General features: G+C 40.8%; 1 protein-coding gene across 6 annotated transcripts in view; it reads left to right on the top strand.

The window, feature by feature from the left end:
- The window catches only part of KIAA1211L (KIAA1211 like), a 65,056-nt gene that overhangs the window by 1,896 nt on the left and 42,910 nt on the right, over positions 1–20,250 (top strand). For 3 of the 6 annotated variants that reach the window (XM_027896607.1, XM_027896606.1, XM_027896602.1), the window contains exon 1: positions 19,921–20,183. The exons of 1 other annotated variant lie outside the window; for it this stretch is intronic. The gene's annotated coding sequence lies outside the window, so the exon portion shown is untranslated. Of the gene's footprint in view, positions 1–18,035; positions 18,058–19,783; positions 19,834–19,920; positions 20,184–20,250 lie in introns of those variants that run through there. 2 more of the 6 variants (XM_027896605.1, XM_027896604.1) reach the window with 2 other exon arrangements.

Here is a 20,250-nt window from a genome sequence, read left to right as displayed (position 1 = left end):
AACTTTATTACTGGCACTTGCCTTGTAGCTCTTTAATCATTGAAAGAAGGCGGTTTCACGGTAGGAGTTGGCTTATCATTAAAGGGAAGGGAGCAGGTGCATTTTGCTTTATCCAGTGATGAAGTAGGAACTGTCTGTGGTTGTTTATAGTGGTGGGTAATTGGTTTGTCTATGTACAGACGTCAGAGTTTATAGACAGTAGAAGCTCATGTTTCTTTGCTTTCGCAATGACCTTGTGAACTTTAATTCTACTGTGATTTTAATTAAAAATGTTTTCTTTAGCATAAAGCCTGCTTGTGGATATGTAGAATCTGACTCTTCTCTTGGAAAAAAATCTGTTTAGCAGTGGCTGCAGCAGTGCCACTTCTAAGGTAGTGCATGGGAATATGAGTGCCTGCTGCCTGCAGCTCGGCTGAGCTCCCCAGAGAAAAGGGCTCTGCTCACATGTGGCTTGTAGTGGTACGGACAGCCTCTGCTATCCCTTCGTGCAGGGTGTGAATAGCTGTCCATTACTTGGCTGGCAGATTCTGTATTTACAGTTATGACAAAAGAGAAGCAAAGAGGAGGAAAGAGCAAGCTCCTTAATAGCGAGGACTGCCACTGAACTGTTACGGAGGAACTGAAAATATGATTAAATTATGGAAATGTCTCAGGCAAATATTTATTGCAGTAGCAAAGCTGCATTTCAGATTCAGCGGGGCTAAAGTGAAATTATCTATGTCTAACAACATAGAGACAAATTCTCCCCCCTGTTTTGTGTGAAGATTTAATAAATGGCCATTAACTCGCAGTGCATCCAGCTGTTCCACTCCTGGTTTCAGATATGTGTTGCCAGCACAACCACTTTCTGACTGGAGCATTATAACCAATCCACACTGTAGATAGGGACCTGCAGAGCACTCACTGCGCAAAAAGTGAAGGTCTCTTCTAAGTCTTTTGCTACTGTTGTCACAGATCTCTTGTCTGGTGCCCTGCACAGCTGGAGTGCATCGTCTTGCCCTATGAGATTTTGCTTCATAACAGCAAGGCCTGGCTTTGGCTCATTAAATGCAATATATATATATATACAGCAATGCACAGTTCATTTATCTTTTTGTTCAGATGCCTAAAAGTCCCTTTTTGAAACTGTAGGTGCTGAGGAACTGAATGTGTCTAGTTTGTTTGAGACCAAAATACTGAAGGACATCTGCTTGAACACGGAAATCTTTGTTGGAAGGCAGTAGAATGAAGGCTGTACATGCCAGGATTGTAAGACACTCTTAGAAAAAGCTTCTTCGTTTCCCAGCTTTGCATACTGTAAAAGAAGAGTTAACGATCACAAGAAAGATGGAAATTCAGTCATAAAATGTAGTGTCTCCAAGGTTTTAAATATACAGTCTTGTCTTACTGTAAGATGCATAATTCTAAATTACAGAGAGAGGAAAGGCTATGCAAAAACAGCCAGGGCAGGAGACCGTTTAGTTACCCATTTTATTACAGTGAAACATCCGTTCATGGACAAGACTGTCACCAAAGGAAGATGGCTTTATTTATACTTAAGTGTTTCTGTGGATTGCTACTCATCCCAAAGTCATCACAACTTCTTCAGAACTGTATACCTCCATCATTCAGCTTTGGTTTTGCTAAGGTTGGGTCTTCTGAGTTTATGTTTTTGAATTGGCAAATACTGGCACAAGTCCCTCCCCTGTGCCTTCTCAGTGCGGTACTGCAGCCTCTCTCGCTCCATCACTACACATGAAGAGGGCTAAGCTAAGACAGGCTCATTAAATCTCTGTTCATCTCATGTAGTCGCTAGTGGAAAGATCTTCCTGATACAATATCAAATTTGATTACTTTTTGGAAGTGGATATGGATGGAATGTTGCAATATGAGGCAAAGGGGTCTTTGGCCACTCTGAAATACATTTGAAATGGAAAGTTTTGCAATTAAATATAAAAGTAAGTAATGCAATCCGTACAGTACAGTACTTCATTTTTGGGTGTCTATAAAGAGTGAACATCATGGGTTGTAAAATTCTGAGTGTAAAATGCCTACATCTGAGTTATAACAGGGTGAAACTAAAAATCTTGGCAGCTCAAAGCCAAGCAATTGGGTCTGCTGGCACCTGGGAAAACACAGGCAGCGGTCTAGTCTGGGAGAATAGTGGAAATATATTAGTAGATGTTTCTGTGAAAACAGTCAGCAGTGATGTTTCTGTTGAAGCTCAGACTTAAATAATCATTGTCTTGATTTCAAGGGTAACATTTTACTTTGTTCATACTGCTTGCGAGTCCCATTACTCCTGATGCCTGTACCCTGTATAGCCTCAGCAGGAGCCAGCAGAATTCCTCTTGGCAGTAGTACTTTATCCAGTAGTTGCTGGAATTTAACTAACAGAAAACGGTCTTGGAGCCCTTTAAATAGCAGATGGTGTATCTGCTTTTGTACAGCATGTTTGAAACAAGCCCTGGGAGCAAGTTTTGCTGTACTCGTTGGTGATGCCCTAAATTATGATGAATTTTGAAACAATTCAAAAGGAACATTAAATCAGTGACTCAGAGAGATATGTATCAAAACAGGTATAAAAGATACAGTGGGATTTTATAGCAGTTTGTCACCACTGACTCTTCATGACCTTGAATGAGTCTAGTTAAGTGTAATTACAGGAGTATTTAGTTAGGGCAAAGTTTTTTAGCCTGTTAGTTGATGTTCAAAGAGAATGAGATAAACCAGGACACTGATTTCTTTGTATTTCTTCCAGTACATTTTGTTTCTCAGGATTCTTGGTCCCGTGGTTCTCCATGCTCCCATCAGCTTCAGGGCAGACTTCATCAGTCAGCTCTGGGAGTATGGAGAACCCACATGTGTGTAAGCTGGGACATATGTCCAGTGGTGTCCTCTAGTAGCTGGTTTTCTGATGAAGTGTGTTGCTAAGCTAAGGCAGAACTATCTTCGAAAGCAGTCCTTCAAGGAAAATATCTTGACTGGACTGCAATACAGCTTTTTGTTTGATGGATACACTTAGGGGTTTAGGTATGATGTCTGAGTTTACAGGCAAGACACACTCTTGAGAGTACACAGTTATAAAAAATGCTTCAGCTCTCACTGCTAAGCTACAGTCTCCATAAACAGTTTGTTTGTTCTATGGATAAAAATACACAACAGCTCTGCCTTTTTTTTTCTTTTTTTAACAGCAAAGGAATTTATTTTTTAAAAAAGTCAGCTTATTTTTAATGACATTGTTTAATCTTGCATCCCTGAAAAGCTAAAAACTCAATGTGTTGTGTTTTAGTGTGGTGTGTTTTTTTTTTTGTGTGTTTTTTTTTTTTTTTTTTAATCTGGAGCACATAAAAATTCAAGGGAGACAGGTTCCTGTTTTACTCCTTTGTGTCTGAAAGTGGTGAGATGGGAAGATTACACAGTTTCTCATTCTCCATGTCATTCTTCTTTTATCAGATCAGCTGTGGCAACTCTGCAATTTAAAGAAAAGTAGAATAACAGAGGAAGCACTTAATCTTCTAATCATTGTCTATAAAATGCTATCAGCTAACTGTATTTTAGAATTACAGGGTTTACTTGATTCTACACTTGAGTAGGTTTCTTTCCTTCCTAAAATGGAAAATATTCTAGAAGTGAACAAAGAAGCTATAAATACAGTATAATGTGGAACTTAGAGGATTCAGGGCACTGTGTGCCATCAAAATTAGTAATTTGTGAAATCTTACAGTTGCAGCATTCTTTCCTCAATACTGGAATCGGTATCACAAAGGTCTGTGCAAGGCATTAGAGGGTTGGAGAGATTCAGGGGCTGCACGGTGTCAGCTGACCATGGAAACACGCAAGAGTTTCCATAAGTACTTGGACAAATGGCAGGTTAAGGAGGGACAAGCACCTTGTCTGTCTGTCCTTCTAACTCCATTCCTAGCAAGCAGAATGGAAGAAGCTAATTTCTGTAGCTACAGGCCTTCTGAGCTGATATAGTGTTTAATGCATCACCATGGAGTTGACAGTTCCGTAGCTAGGAATGCTGAGCAAAACACCCATAGGGCTTAGGTATATATGTCTGGTTTGTTCGAGATCTGTTTTTTATTTAATGACGGGTTAGCTTAAAAAAAACTATTGTACAGAAAAAACATTAGAAGAGGAAGAGAATTAATGTCACTGGTACTAATCAGTGTACAGAAGTAGAGCATAAGTGAAGTATATATAGAAGTATCTGGTGAGAGTTCTCCATTAGGCCTCATAGAAACTTCAGATTTGATTTCCATCCCTGTCTTCTGCAGTGTAGGCTGGTTGTGTAGTGTGTTCAGGCACGCTCTCTGTTTTTTGGAAGTAACCACTCATGCTAGTTGGGTAGATATTCACCTCGAAATCTCCTGTTCTTCTCAGACCTGCTGACAGCAGAGTCTTCATCAGAGAACATCAGGGCAGGCAAAGCTGTGGAGATCTTTGGGTGGGGCTGGAAATCACAGAGGAAAGATGATGAAAGCTTGTTGCCCAAACCTTTTATTTGACATTTCTCTTGGTGTGGGGGGACAGGTGTTGAACACTTTGGCAAAGGAAGCAATTTTTAGAAATTTAAAAATCAAAACTGTGCAGAGGTAGTGGGGTGTTCACAAAGACTATAGGTGGCAGCATCATAATAAAATAGAGTTTATGTGGTATCTGTAGCCAGAGATCAACCCTTAGTTCCTTCAACAGTGTGTCATGAACAAATATAGAAGACAGTGTGAATCAAAAAGACCAGATGAGAAACCTGGTGCTGATCATCATTTGAGCAAACAGCTCAAATAGGTCAATCAGTCTCTCAGATCTGTGTGTTCTCAGTTTTGTGAACATGAATGAATGTGCAGACTTGCAGAGATCCTCCTCCATGTCTTGCTTAGCGCATTCAAACTACCAGTGGTAGCTGGATTTTGCTGCACTGGCACATAATCCAAGCATGAAAAAGAAAATGCTATTCTCATCAGCTCTGTTCTCCCAGAATTTTAAAAAGGAGTATTTGAAGAAAGACAAGTTAGTGTATTTCAGTGAAGTGTCCTGAATTTTCCTAGTTGTCTAGTGTCTTTGGGACACTGAAGGCAGATGTGCTCTGACTGATGATGATGATGGTGTACTCTGATCAGATGACTGATTTTTTTTCACTGAGAGGAGTGCTCAACAGTTTATGAAAATGGAGCCTGTTGCAGGTATTTTAGATCTGGCTTCCAAACATGAGTACCTGGAAGTTAAATCTGAAAAATTCAGACATCTTCTGTTAAAATAAGAAGGATAACATTTTTTACTTTTGTCCCTCTTGCTTGCCATTAAGGTTTATAAGAACAGTTAATGTGGAGCATTTTCTTGTGTCAGTGTGTGCTGTAATTTTCTCCTAGTATGCTAATTGCTTTGTAGCAGAAATTAGAATTTTTTTTTTTTCCCCACAGCCCATGGAGAACTATCAGACCCATTTGGCCGGGCACAGATTCACTTTTTTTCTTATCCTGATGCATTCCCTCAGAATCACTCAGTCCAAAATTATCAAAGTGAAGTCATAGACTGTATCCAGTCCATTGGTTTCTTGTTCCTTGGCAGCCACTTTTTAAGATACTGTACAGTTTACTGCTCTCAAATATCCACTTAGAATATGTACTTATCTCAAAAGTTAATTGATTCAAAAGAATAGGAGTTGTGGTAGACAATATATATGGTTTTTATTTAATCTTGTAGCTTAGCCTTTTTCACATCTCTGTGTGAGATGAATGTATGGTCCAGACTGTAAAGCCAGTTTGTCTGATTGCTGCTGAACTAACAGGAGAAGACTGCTATGTTTCTTTACCAATTTAGTTTTTTAGAGTGAGGTGATAACTGTACATGAGTGTTTTAAATTGATTTTGCAGATTACAGAGTTCTGGATAACGTGCATCACTGAAAGGATGCTGGAGAAGAAAATTGTCACTGTGAAAATTATTTGTTCTTTCTAGTGACTTAAGGTTCCCTTTTTTTAATTACTTCCAAAAACCTCTATGGCTGAATGCCAAACCAATGTGAATTAAAATAATTAACTGTTTCTGCTTGTCTTGTATCTCAAATTGAAATTTACCTCAGCAGCTTCCACAGGACTTCCATTTATGTGCTCAGGGGTAGACTTGAAGTGAGATTGCAAAGCTGAAATATGCAGGGGATATTTTTTATTTACCCAGGAGAAGGAGGAAAACACTTGTGGTATTACTTCTGTATTTCTTTCTTTCATAAGCCAGTGAAATGGATTAGAGATGTTTTTGCATGCCAAGGGATAACAGAGGCATCTCAATACAGAGGCTTTTAACACCTTCAGGGATATAATTCCACTCAGCTGCAATAGGATTGAGGCAGCTAACCTAAAAATCCCACTGTGCATTTTATTGGGTAAGGATTCCTATTCACCGCAAGAAGTGATAGCTCCCATCTCCATCTTTAGGCATTTAATGGCTGTGAAAACTCGACTCTCTGTAACTAAAGAGTGGATGCTCAGAGCGAGTCCTTCTGAACTTCTGAGCACTGGGTGTGCCATGTCTGTAGCACAGCTCTGTCTGGGTAGTAGCTGTACGTATGTTATTTTCACCCTCTTTCTTTGTTCACATACCTTGATTTCAAGGAAAGGAAATTTGGTCCTGCGAGCAAAGAAGGCAGCTGTCGTGCACCTTGGACATGCCTCAGATCTGAACAGCTGGACAGGGAAGATGCCTCTCAAATACTGAACAGTACGGGGAACTTTCCTGGGTCAGGCTGTCACTGATCACCTGTCCTCTTGCTTTGTTGGAACAGCCCTGGGCACAGTCCTGGTTGGATAGGCTGGCAATGTTTTCAACAAGCGGAGTGGATGTAGTCAGCCTCTTTGGAAGACCACGAGAGTTTAGCAGTCTGGTTTCGAGCCCTGTCTCTGGTGCCACAGGACAGTCCCGAGAGTGTTTAATTTGCAAGAGCAGATGCAGCCCGAGGCACTGCTGCAGAGGCTCCCAGATATGGGCTAGGCTGTGTCAACCACATCAAGCAAAGTGATTTTGTCCTTACCCTGTGAGATGTCAGCAGGTGAGCAGTAGATATATAGAGGAGGAGGGGAAGTTGTCTCTTCTGTTTTGATGATTTTTTTTTTTAAATCACAGTTCTATCTTCTATGACAGTCTGTGGTATATTTTTGTAGCATGATATGAATGATTTGTGTTTGATCCCATAGCTAGAGAGAGCACTTCCAGTCTGTAGGGCAAAAGAGGTCATTTATGTGTTGCTGTGAAAAGCTGTGGGAGTAAATGCCGAGCTTCTCACAGTCACAGCTGACACTTCTGTTAACACTTCTGAGCTAGAGGTAAGGTCAGTGGGCAGCAGGGTGCTGATAAGGGTAGCAGCTCACTGGAATAAATGAGTATTCACCCAGCTAACACCTATTACTGTCATCTGTCCCCATGAGATTATAGCCCCTCACTCAGAGATCATCTAGAGCCAATGCTGTTCCAACAGCTGCTGTAAGCAGAAGAAATTCTGTGTGTAATCGGGCTCTGTACACTGATGACTGATCACACGAATCTGATAAATTCTTATGACAGGATCTGTGGCTTTGAGGTTCATTGTAGAAGCCAGATTGTGCCTTATTTGCTGTTAAGGCTTAGTAGAATTGCCCACTGATTTCTCTGCAGCCAGGTCCCCCAAGGGATTTATTCATTCAGGGATTAAAATTGTTCCACGGTTGTCTGATTTGTTTAAAGCTCGTGCATTTCTCTTAATTGGAGACAGTGACCTCAAAAATAGCTGAAACCTTCCATTATCCTTATGTGGAAGAAAAATATGTAAAAATCATATTTTAACTAATGAAGGATCTTACATCTCTACTTTTGTACCTCCCTACTTCTGCTTACTTGAGTCAAAAATGAGTTGAAATATCTGTCTGATGAATTTGTTTGGAGTGGAAGGAGGCCAAGAATTATTTTAACAAATGTTTTAGCTTGAGACTGAGTATGGAGGCTTAGTTTGCCAAACTGGAAAAGTGAATAACTAGGCAGTTTTTGTGAGGCTTATATAGGGTGTGGGTCATCGTGAATGTCAGTTCCAATCTGTGTTACATATTTGTGAAGGAGCATATATGGTGAATGAATTGACACATTCTCCTCATAAGTTGCATGTTTCTCTGAAACAGCTGATTAGTTTTGAGAAACTGTGCCACATCCTGCAGTCAGCTGAGAAGCTTAAAGGGACTTCAGGAAATCTCCTTGTCTCTGCTGGACAGAATTTCTCAGGTACATTCTTCCCCTGTATTCGTGTTGAAGGAGCGTTGTTTTGGGTGCTGTGATGGTGTGAAGGGAACGTGTCCGGTAAGCTGGAATGCAGAATACAGAAAGGAGCATTACTGGCCTGTGAAAGATGGATGAAGTTCCGCACGGGAGAAGGGGGCCTTCCAGCACAGCTCGAGTGAGTGCGGTTTCCCACTGGTTGGTGTGGTGCATATCTATCGTCCTGTCTGTGGCCCCATGGCTGTGGAATAGGCTCACTACTTTATTTTGATGAGTTTGCCTTCATTCATTCTTGCCACAGCTATGAAAGAAATCAACAAAACCCACCTGAAAGTTGTTCTGCTGCTGCTGCTGCTTCTTCCACTTTTGCACAGGCATTTGAGAACACAGAGTAGAGTGTGTGAGTATAACTGTAAGTGGGCAAGACAGAACAAGGAACTGCTGAAAGGTCAGAATTGGGCTTGTGTCCCTAGATTCGCTTGAGATCTGAGGCTGTAAAAACTTAGGTCAAAACTGGGCAATTTTTAATAACTTTTAGCTAATGTTAATCTGCTGATGAAGCCAGATTCAAACCTGATAATTGAAAAACCAAAGGAAACCTTGATTCCATGGATGAAGTAGAATTCAACGAAGAGGAGGGAGGCTTCTTTGAGCATCGCTCACTACTTTGTTCTGCCACTCGTGAAGTAATGCTGTCATTAGGCCTTTTCAGGGAATTTTTTTCTACAACTATTTTCACTTTCTCTCATACTTTCTGCTGCCTTCACTACTGTTTTTTCAGCAGAGTTTCTCCTTCCTTGCTTTCTTCTTTCCTGCAGAAGCATCTCTTCCATACAAATACCTTTTGTGATAGCATTTGTGATTGTAATCTTAAGGGAAGTCTCTTCTGACCCACAACATCAGTTGCTTCTTTGGTCTTGCCATGCATCTACAGATGATGGTTCTGTCACTCTTATTATGTTCATGGATAAGGAAGCTCTGTTGCATTTTACTCTTGCTTTGAATTGTAGCCATTGCTTCAGTAATGCTTAACTCAGTCACAACAGTGGGTTGTTAGCTTGAAATTTAACAGTGGAAGATGATAGGAGAAAAAGACATTTCTTTCCTAGACACAAGTTGAAATCCTGGGTTTGTAATAATATAATACCGCATATCTGATATTCCAGGATCCCCAAGTGGGCTTCAACCCTTCAAAAAGCCAAGTTCAGTGTTATGGGACTGAAGGTTAGTCCATTTTGGAGATATCTGAACCAGGTAAAATGGTCTGGCCTCTCTGGCATTTGCAGTGAGTCTGCAGTGTATGGAAGGATAATGGTAGCTGGCCTATAGCTTTGACAAAATTATGCTCTTTAACTGGTTACCATCTCTTGTGTAACTCAAACTTAGCATAAGCATATGAGGGTTTCTGTTTGGATTCTGATGGAGTGCTTTAAGGAAGGGCTGTTTGCTCTAAAGACGTTGTTTCCACAACCTTTCTCATGGTGAGAGGATTTTTTTAGTAAAGCTAATCCTGTGAATCTGATGCAAAATGACTCTCTGTGAGTAGAGAGCAGTGTAAACTGTTAAGAGATTTTTAGTCAGTTTTCTCAAAACTTCACAGAAATTTTATCTGCAGCTCTTGCAGTGAGCCTGATGCAGCAAGTTTCTTAGTCTAAGTAAAAATACTGGCAATTAGATTGTGACCTTTAAGTTGAATTCTGTAATTTTTACTCACTTGCTTCAACGGTCTGGCTTAATAACCAGCTCAGACTGCTTTGCAGTCTTATTCTGAACGAAATCACAAGCTGTACCTCCATCACAATATAAAAGAGGACCATGTGTGCAAATAGGTACAACTCAGTATGGACCTTCTGTTGGGTTCATGGGGACTTTGCATCTGTGGATGATGGTGGTGGGAATGTCCAGCAAGGGCTGCCTGGCTCCATCTCCACAAAATGAACTTGCAAATTCTGGTGAAAAGTATTTCATTGTTTTTTAAAACCGCATCTGCTCCTACAGCACTACATTAACCCAGTTAATTCCGTGATTCTATGATTTTGTCAGCTGTATCTCCACAACATAAAACCTCATTTCTGCCTAGCTTTTCTTATCAGACTAGTTGTTATTTTAATGGCCTCTGTTTCTGAAGCATAGGGCAAAATAAAAGTGACCAATCTAGTTTTCATCATAATATTTATAAGTGATTACACCATTTTTTTTTTTCTCCATTCATTCTTCAAGATGGAATGTGTTTGGAATTTACAATAGCACTGAACATCATCCTAACTCTGTTTACTTTACTCTTAGATTTGGACTAAAACTGAGAGTGCTTATTAGCTCAGCCCAAGAGTCCGCTGCGGTGTCATTAAAACTTTGAATTCCACAGCAGCCTGTTATGATCTGGATACAATATCTGTTTTAATAGCTTAGGGTGAGGAAGCAAAAGCTATTTGGTAGTGGAGGTGAGAAAGTTACTTTAATAGGAACAGGCAAGTGGTCTACTTATACAAGAAGGTTTGTAATCAAAATTGTGTTGACATTTTAACTAGTCTTTGCAATGTTTTTTATTAAACTCTCAGCCACTTTGCTTAGGAACAGCAGATTGTCAAATACCAGGTGAAAACACTTCAGTTTTAAAATGTATTAATTACTTCCATTGCATGTGTAATGCCTGATACCTGTAATGCCTGAAACGCCCTGACAACTTTGTGCAGACTGCTTGAAAAGAGCATTATTTACTTTGCTGAGTCAAACCATAGGCTTGAGTGTGTCAGAACCAAGGTTCACTGTGTAGTCATAACCTGCCTCATGACTGTGGGGTGGACACTCCAATTACACCATCATAAGCTATTTATCCGTTTGTCCCCCCACTCGAAAGACCTAAAAGTTATACCACCTGCCAAAGTTACGGGCAACTGAATGTAATGATGGAAATTAATACAACTTTCACTGTTACCTCATCTCTAATAAAGTATCACTGACTTACGGTGAAAGCCTGAAGGGAAGTTAATCAGGAAATCAAGACATTGTGTGCTGCATAAATTAGTGCTATTTCATGTAGCTGTAAAAGTGAAGGTGTAAATTGTTTATATGCAACTGTCAATTCTAAGACTTTCAAGACCAACTTAAATAGAGGGAAAATTGCTTTCTTCTGGGCATACATGTCATTGGAAAAAATAAAAGGTATTTAAGCCCCATTTTCTTAAAGGCACTGTAGAATTTAAAAGTTTATTTGAGATTAGGAAAGTAGTTTGCTCTGCTGTATAATTATCAAATCATACAACAGTAAAAAGACCACACCCAACCTATTTGAGAACAAACTATTAAGAAACGTACCTTGTAGCGTGGAAACAAAAGATGAATTTAAAAAGAAGAAGGAGGTTTTCTGCTCCTGTTTGGATGTTCAGATGACTTTTTGGGTATGTTAAGGTTTTATTACCTTAGTTTTCTTTTTATCGCCCTTTCTTTTTGAAGTCACTTTTTCTTGCCTGTAGTGAAGACCAGGGAGAACCTGGATCAGGAAGGAGCAAGAGAAAGGACCACATGCAGAGAGCTGTCAGACTCACAAATGGATAAACTGGAATTTGTGGCAGGGGCTGGAGAATAAGAAAAGGAGATTATTAAAAGTAACTGTATTTGTAACAAATTTTCATCCCTTTGCTCCAGAGATTACATAGAGCAATTCCTTTTGTTCTCTTTGACCTCCTACCAGCAGCTCAGCACGCAGGTACCAAGCATCCATCCACATGGGCTCAGTCAGTGCTGGCTGCAGCACCCTCTTGCCCAAATGATGTCTGTAAGGAGAGGGACAGAGATGGCAGATGGATTCTGTGAGTGTAGTTTGGAGAACACAGAGGAGTGGGAGCTCAAGGGGTTGCCCTTTGAATTGTGATAGAGTAGGCATACGTGTGAGAACACTGGTATCTTTGTGTGTTGCATGGAAATCCCAGTCATTTAATTGCTTCTGAAATCACTCATTCTTCCTCTGGACGTTGTCCTTGGTAGTAATAGAACTTTTATGACTAGTTACAAGACAGTAAAGGTTGTTAAACCTGGCCTAGAGTGGATGCAATTGCATCATCATAAATGTATTCAGAACATACTCATATATACAAAGAGAAATGAGCAATACTGGTAATTAGCAATGCCAGGGTAATGGTTTGACTCAATGACCTTTAAAATATTTTCCAATATAAATGATTCCACAATTCCTGCCTGAATACTGTATATTGAGAACTGCATAGCAGGCCATTGTTTCTTTCTTTAGCTTGCACGCCCCAACTCACCACTGTATGTCTTGGGTACTGTTCTGTATTGTGTCTACTATAATGGGTTGTTTGTAGTGTGACTGGGTGTGTTTGCATCAGCTTCACCCTAGGTGGAACAACAGCTGTGAACATGCAGAGGCACGGAGTGCAGTGTGAGCTAGACAAGCCCTCTGAGGGCTGAAGATGCCATATTGTTCTTTTTTCTCATTGCTCTTGTAATCCAGGGGTGAACATGGCCCTGGCCTATATAATCTTGCTAGATAGAGTGAAAGCTATTTAGCCCTAAGGCAAAGGGGAAAAGAATAAAGCTCCTTTGTTTCCCATCTCACCACTTCTTTTCCCAGGAGATCCTCTCTTGGTTACCATGGATATGCAGACTGGTGGTACAGTCTTCTGCTCCTTTATTCATACACCTACTAACATCTGTACCAGTGCAGCTTTCAAATATAAACCTGACTTGTGCTGGATCTGGCTAAATCTGGTGCTGTTTTACACATTTCTGTGACACATTGGTTTTGGCTGGTGGTTCTGCCTTCTTGAGCAGATGTAACATTTAACAACTTATCACTGAATTTTTATCCTTCCATTCATGATGATGACAACCAGCAATCTCATTGTGAACTAGCAACATGAAGCAGATAAAGCAGCTTGGGAATTTCAGGAGATCTGTTTCTCAGCACCACTCCCTTGAACGCTGGGTGGTGTACGAAGTGTCAGGTTACACGAAGACCTGGAGCGGGCGGGTCGGTGCCGGTGCCGTACAGTTCAGTAGTGAAGGAATTTGCGTTTACATCTTGTTCTTCAGTGGCCCTTAGTGTCAAATCAAGCTCAATTAGACTCAGCTGGGTAATTAAGGAACCTTTCTTTTGGCTTCAGTGGGCATTGGATCAGGGCTGTTGAGACCAAGGACACCAAAGTGCTGGATTTTCTCTATTAGTTTCATAACGGAAGTTGGAAGCTCTGGAAAACTAGGACCAGCTCCGTAGTGTCAGCATTTATCTAAACATTAAGAGATTTGAGACCCTGCAGACCTCACACTGTTCCCACTTACCTAACCATGTGATGCAAAGTTGAGAGCACACAGGCTATTTAGATGTCAGCTGAGCCACTAAAATCGTAGGAGAAACATAAAAAGGCAAGTGTATATGCAAATTTCAGCATACAGAGAAGCGTTGGACCAGGAATTCTCAAGCTTTTGTTCACTTAGACTATTTGTATAAACTCTTGGTCTTTTGTAGCATTCAGATATTAAATGAAATAAATATTTTTTCATGAAAGGAATGGTATTTTCTCTCTTTAAAATACCTTTAAGAGAAAGCAACAATAATAATGAGAGGATTAGAAAATGTGTTTGAGTGTTGCTGTGGCTGTGATTTGTCCAGAGCCATGCAAGATCTTCTCAAGTATGAATAGCACGAAGCTTTTTACTGCTCTTATTATTTAATTGTATTCTTGCAGCACTCAAAGGACTCAGCCAGCACAAGGAGCTATTGTGCTTCGAACTGTGCAAACACTCAAGAGACAGAATCATCTCTCAAAAATTCTGAGTTTAATGTAACAGGACGGGTAAAACAGGCATATTTAGGTAACTCAGTAGTACCTTGCTGTTGGGCATTTAGGTGGGGTCATAAGACTTTTTGGCACCTTTCCTCCTCTTTCTGTGCTGCCTCTGCCCTCTTCCTCACATCCTTGCCAGCCAGCTGCTGTTGCAGTTTTGCAAGCCCTTGTTCTGGCCTTTCCCTTGTAGTGCTGCCCAGGCCGTGTACCCTGCAGGGCACAGGCATGATGCCCATATTCATGCCAGTTATTTCACAGGAGTCCTCATAGATTTTCACTGGAGAGAGGAAGACAGTAGCTGAAGACTCTGGATAAGGATTCAAAGGCTCTAAGTCAAGCTTTTTCCCACACAGCATTTGTTTCTTTTGGAAGTGCACATGCCATTAAACTACTGTACATCTTGATGTCTTCTCTTCGTACAAAGCCACACCCAGCTTCCTGGGCTGCAAATCCTGCTTCCAAGAAATAGCCACAGCACAGATCTCTTTCTGTTATCGAGACAATGTGGTTCAGTTCCTCTTGGTACCTGTCTCTCACTTTGGCTTTGTGCTTTGTTCCCTCTTAATAAGTTTGCTCCTGCGGTAACGGCTCTCAAAGGTACAAGGAGACAATTCCTGTAGGTGGAGCAAGGCCTTACCCAGACCTGCCATACTATTTTGGATGCCAGGTTGACAGCAAGAATGAATCAGTGCTATGAGATTGAGAAGTAAGTGTATTGTTTAGCTGTTTGGACCAGCAGATGGCAAGTGTAGAGGGAAGAAATCAATCTAAGAGCCAATCCAGGGAACAGACATTAAATAAAGCCATCTGGCAAACATATGAGGGGAAAAAAGAAGGGGAGACCAAGTTCTGCTTTAAATATCTGCTCACACTGAGAGGAAGTTGGTGGGAACTCATGCCATGGGAGAGCAGACTTTGACCTTCTAGGGAGTACTATATAGTGTTGAAACCTGTGACAGTGTTGAGGACTTATAAGAAGGACCCTAAACTGTCAAGCAGAGAGAGCCCAAGCAGCAGCATTCCTGCCTGTGTGAAATCCTGGTGATATTCCATGTAAAATAATGAATACGAGACTGCTTGATTTTCCTGTGGTGGGATTGAGAAGACCAGATCTAGGAACCTGGTTTGTAAAAAAGGACTAGAAAGAAAAGCAGGGAGTAAGGAAAGAGGGTGATCTAATGTAAGTTGTGGATGCCCTATCCCTGGAAGTGTTCAAGGCCAGGTTGGATGGGGCTTGCAGCAACTGGGTCTAGTAGACCATGGCAGGGTGGTTGGAAATAGATGATCTTTAGTGTCCTTTTTGACCCAAGCCAATCTTGGATATCACAAATTTGGAGAGACATTAATAAATCTATTTTTATGCCAATGCCGTGGCAGTTTGTAACTTTGCTCTACTACTTTAGTTCCTGGAGAAGAAAGATATATGTGGTTTTACACTCAGGCTTTTAAGTGAAGTTTCAAAAGAGAAGCATAATCCATTGAAAAGGGAAGTGGTATCTTACATAAGTGCCCAGCCTTCCTTTTGGAAACTTTCTCTCAGGGAATGTGATTTCAGAGCCCAGAAATCTAGCAGATGTTATTACTATTTCTGTTTCACAGGTCAGTGCTTTTGGTTTTTGTGCTCTGAGAAATGCCTGCAGCTGCTAGCCTGTCTTTTGCGTTATAAGAACAAGTCAATTCTGTATCTTATTCTTAATTTATACATGTGATTTTTTTTTTCTGGTGAAATGAGGATACTGTGGGACATCTGAAAAATTTGAATTCTCTAGAAACCAACAGTCTTGTTGGCAGACTGTGTCATCTTCTTATTTCCATGTAGAACAAGAGTGGATAATTTTACAGTGAATTTTCTTTCAGATATCCAGGCTGGTGGCATTAAACAGGACAAATAACCCAACCACTCAGATTTAACTGCAATAAAAGGAAAATATGTCAGTATTGCAACCTAATTTTTTAATGCCTCTGTTGATAATAAGGTTCATTTCAGTGATGTAGTAGCTGTATTCCGTGCATTAACTATTGGTTTCAGATGCTTACGTGGGAAAAGGTTGGACAAAATTTTCAAGTATCTTCTTCCTTTCCACCTCATCTGTGTTGCTACTGATTAGTTACTGTATCTGAGAAAGTTGTCTTTAGTTTCCCTCAGCATCCAATAGCCAGACCAACAAAAAGGCAGTATTTCTGTCCCTCTGCTCAGATGAATAATTCATTGCCCTCCATTTTTTGTGTAAAGTAAATTTGAACTGTTTCTTTTGTAAAGTTGATTTACAAGAGGTCACAGAGGCACAGAAATTAACTTGCTGCCTTCAGGCATGTCATAATCTTTTTACTGAGAGGGAAGGAACAGTTTATTTCTGTTAAAGTTTGGTTAAAGAGTTTACTATATCTAGTGTTAGAAGGATGGTATTCTTTAATTGAAGTCAAAGTTTGGCAGGTTTTCAGTGCTGTTCTGCTGCTATTCTCCCCAGCTCAGTTGAACAATGGGCTGGAAAGATGCTGGCAGTGTTGCTTGGTTACAATTCATCAGCGTGAATCAGTGCTTCACGCAGCTCCTTCTGCAGCTCAACAACCGGGAGGCTTCTCGGCACTGTATTCCTGATGTGTGCGGAGATGTGACCCGATTACGTACAATCTCAATCACTGCGATACTACACTTTTGCAGTGAGATTTGTACACCAGTGTTTGACTTCCAGTGGTTGAAGTCAGGCAATTTAGAACTGTCTGTTTTACATGGCTTTACAAAAATAGAGCTGAGTAAAGCAATTTTTTAAAAATGTGTTCTGTTGCAAGGTGTGTTTGACAGGTACTCTAGCATCCTTCTGTATTCATCAGGAAGATCGAATCCTTTATTAAGCATCTTCCCCTGGAATAGACACACTTTTCTGAAACCTGCCTGCGGGCAAAGGCAAACATGTAAGAGGCACTGCCACCTTCCTCTTACTCATTGGATTTGACCAGGTCTTAAGCTGGCATCAAATGAAGCTGGTGGAGTTATGCCAGTTTAGACAACAGAAAGATGTGACAGGTTATTTTTAACACCATGGAATGGATTTTCTGTACCCCACCCTGATTCATTTTACTACTTACCCATTCTTGCTGTTCAAGACACGATTGGAAGAAATGTTCAGAGAGTGGAAAGATGCCCCGTTTGGGCTCTCCCTGGAATCATCATTTGCAACAGCTTTGTTACCATCTACATCCTTTTTTTAACTTTTATATAAAACTGCTTTATTGTTTTGCAGTTCTCATTGTTTAATTGTCTGTTATCACTCTGTTTCATGTACCATTCGCACTTGCTTTTCTGCACAGGAGAAGTTTAAATCAATGGCCCTACAGTAGCTTTGCCAAGAGGGTCAATGGCAAATTGCTAACTACGCCATTTGCTCATCTGTGGCAAGGAGATCACTGGATTCTGGCACTTACCTGAAGCATCTCCCATGGCTCACTTTCCAGTCCTCACAATTGCCCTTCAGTCTGTATTCAGAAAAATCTGAAGTATTTTTCTCATCTTCCTTCACCCCTTTCATATCTAAGTTCTTGCCCCTGAGAGGTTTTCCCTCTTCCTGTCTCTCGGACTCAGCAATTCTCCATTTCTTCTCAAATCTACCATACTTGTGTCTTTTAATTTCTTTTTACCTCTATTAAGGACCTTGTTATTAAAAGCTTTTATTGGCTGCACCTTTCATTTTGACAAGCTTCCTCTGTTTTCTCTAATTTCTTCTATTTAGTGTCAGCTTGTTGCATTGCTGTACATTAGGGCCATTTAGAAGAATTTGTAGGAAAAGACGCAGTACTGAAAAGCGGAATCTGGAGTAAAAAAATTAATCTAGTGCTGTCTAAAATACAAATATTTCTGTGAGCAGATTCTCTGCATTGTTTTGCCTTCTTGTGGTGATATCTGTAAGATGGCCTTTCATCAGAAAATTGTTTCAGGATATCTGGACTACTTAAAAACCAGTTGCAATTCACAGAGCTATGATGTCCAATTTGCACTCAGATTTGTTACGTGATCAGCTTTTCTTTAGCAGCAGGTGAGTGTATATTTAACATCTTAGAATTTTAGTTTGTTTCCTCCCAATGTCTCTTGGTTATCTATATGTTTTTGGTTTTTTTTTTTTTTTTTTTATTGTGACTCTATTTAAAGCCTGAATTAATTCAGCTTTGCTGAATTCAGGTCATGACATCCATAACTATTTTGTCTGAAAATTTAAGTGCTTTTGGGATAGGACTTAACACTGAGCTATTCCTGTTCCTGCAATAAAATGAGAGAAGGGAAATGAACAAAAGAACTATAATTTTCCTATTCATGTGATGGGTTTTGGCACTTGTTCAGAAAGGTACTTGAAGCACCTTAATATTCATCTGCTTTTGGACAGTTATAATTGCTGCAGGGATAGACTGATTCCCTGAGTAAATATGGACATTTTTGGGGGAGGGAGAGATTTCAAGCATAGCTAAGAGACTGCTTTCTGACCAGGAGCCTGTGCTGAACACACTGAACCTGGCTATATCAAAAGGACTGTCTTTTTTGGGGCCACACTACGTGCATTAGGTGTACCATTGTACAGCTGAGCTGGGCTGGCATTCTGCAAAGACACTTGTGTGCGTTTCCTTTCCATTAAAGCATTGCTTTGTTTCTACCAGATAGAAGTTTATTGTGGAGTAATGTCCTTTTAAGGTCATAGCTGGACTTCTCTAGATGTGACAGGCCAGTCTTCCTGTACTTGAGACCCCTCTTTAAAAGAGCTTTTGTCCATGTGGTTGCTGGGTGGCAGGTATACCCACAGCAAATCTCTCCTGCAGAGAGTGTGCCCTGCAAAGGTGATAGGGGAGCTGCTGCCCTGGCTGAGCTGCATGTCCTCATAGATATTCCTGTTTGGGACTGGCAGAACCTACTTGAGCAAGGAGGGAGCTGCCCACACGTGAGAATGTGCCCAGATGCGAAGCAGCCAGCTGGAATTAAAAGATTTGTTTCTGCACCGATACCCCTGAGCCCTCCCAGCCCCTTCAGCCTGTGGGAGCCATGCCACGCGTGGTGTTCACAGCACTGTTTTTGTGCTGTTTTTGCCAAGATGTTCCTTGGAGTCAGTAGAAAGGAAACAGGCATTTTTTCCAGATAATTGGGTCTTCGACATTTGTATTATGCTGCATATGACGAGGCATAATTTCCTTCCACTCACTATACAGGTTGACTAAGGTCAGGTTTACCCCATCCAAGGGACCCAGAGGCACTTCGGGTCTAGCTCAGCCCTTACTTTTCATCTTTCTGAAAACACATCCTAAGGAGTTTGCAAGCTGAATAGAGTAATTAATTGAGTACCATGACAGTAACTTAAAATATTTACATGGACAGAAAATGAAGAGTTCTTCTGTCATCATTAACTTCCTGATTTGCTTCTCTTCAGTTTTCTGTGTTATGATTCATAGCATACGTCTGGGATAACCTTTATTTTTTTACTTTCATACACTTAATATTCTGTCATTGCATTTGTTAATGCTGAGGCTGTGCACATGATGAGTGGCTTCTTCCACTTTATCTGATGACCAGATTTGAAGTAGGAGGATATTACTTTAATGTTAAAAATTTTCTAGTTTCATTGGCACAAGGAGCATTTTTGCATGCGTTCCTATTTTCAGAACAGGTGCCTTTTTGTCATAAAAATAGCGCAACTGCTGTCCCTTTGTCCTGCGTGATGTTACACCATGGCCTTTGCAAAGCCAGGAGGAACTTTTTGGCATGGCCCTCCCTTTCCAGGAGGGACCCAGCTAAGCTTCCTGAGCAACATCAGCCTCCACTAAGAATTCAGGTCAGGATCTCCCTGCTTGTTACCTAGCAACTCGGGGATACTGGTGCTTTCTCCTCTGACCGACTCCTTCCGCGTTAGATACAGGGATCACTTGGTGAAAGGATCAGGGCAGTGCTAATAACTCACGCTTGGGGAAGGCAGAGAGTAGCCCTGTGCTGGATAACTGATGAGACGCAGGGTGCACTGTCGAAGTCGAACCAAATCAAGACTTTCAGAATTCTCTGTGGAAACTTGAAAGTATCTTTGCTGGGTTTGCTGCCACTTAAACGTTTGGCAAGGTGACAGATCCCTTTTGAAACACCAGTAGCCTTTTGTGGTACATTGAATCTGGCAAACAGAAACCTACGCAGGTAAGCAGCTGAAGAAAGTTTATGTCTTAAGTGTTTTAAAGGTTGTTTTCTGACAGGTGAAATGTGT

Source organism: Empidonax traillii, unplaced genomic scaffold, assembly GCF_003031625.1.
Source record: "Empidonax traillii isolate 1590-97213 ecotype Southwest subspecies unplaced genomic scaffold, ASM303162v1 scaffold503:size689781, whole genome shotgun sequence".
NCBI classification, from domain to species: Eukaryota; Metazoa; Chordata; class Aves; order Passeriformes; family Tyrannidae; genus Empidonax; species Empidonax traillii.
This window is presented reverse-complemented; position numbering and strand designations above follow the sequence as displayed.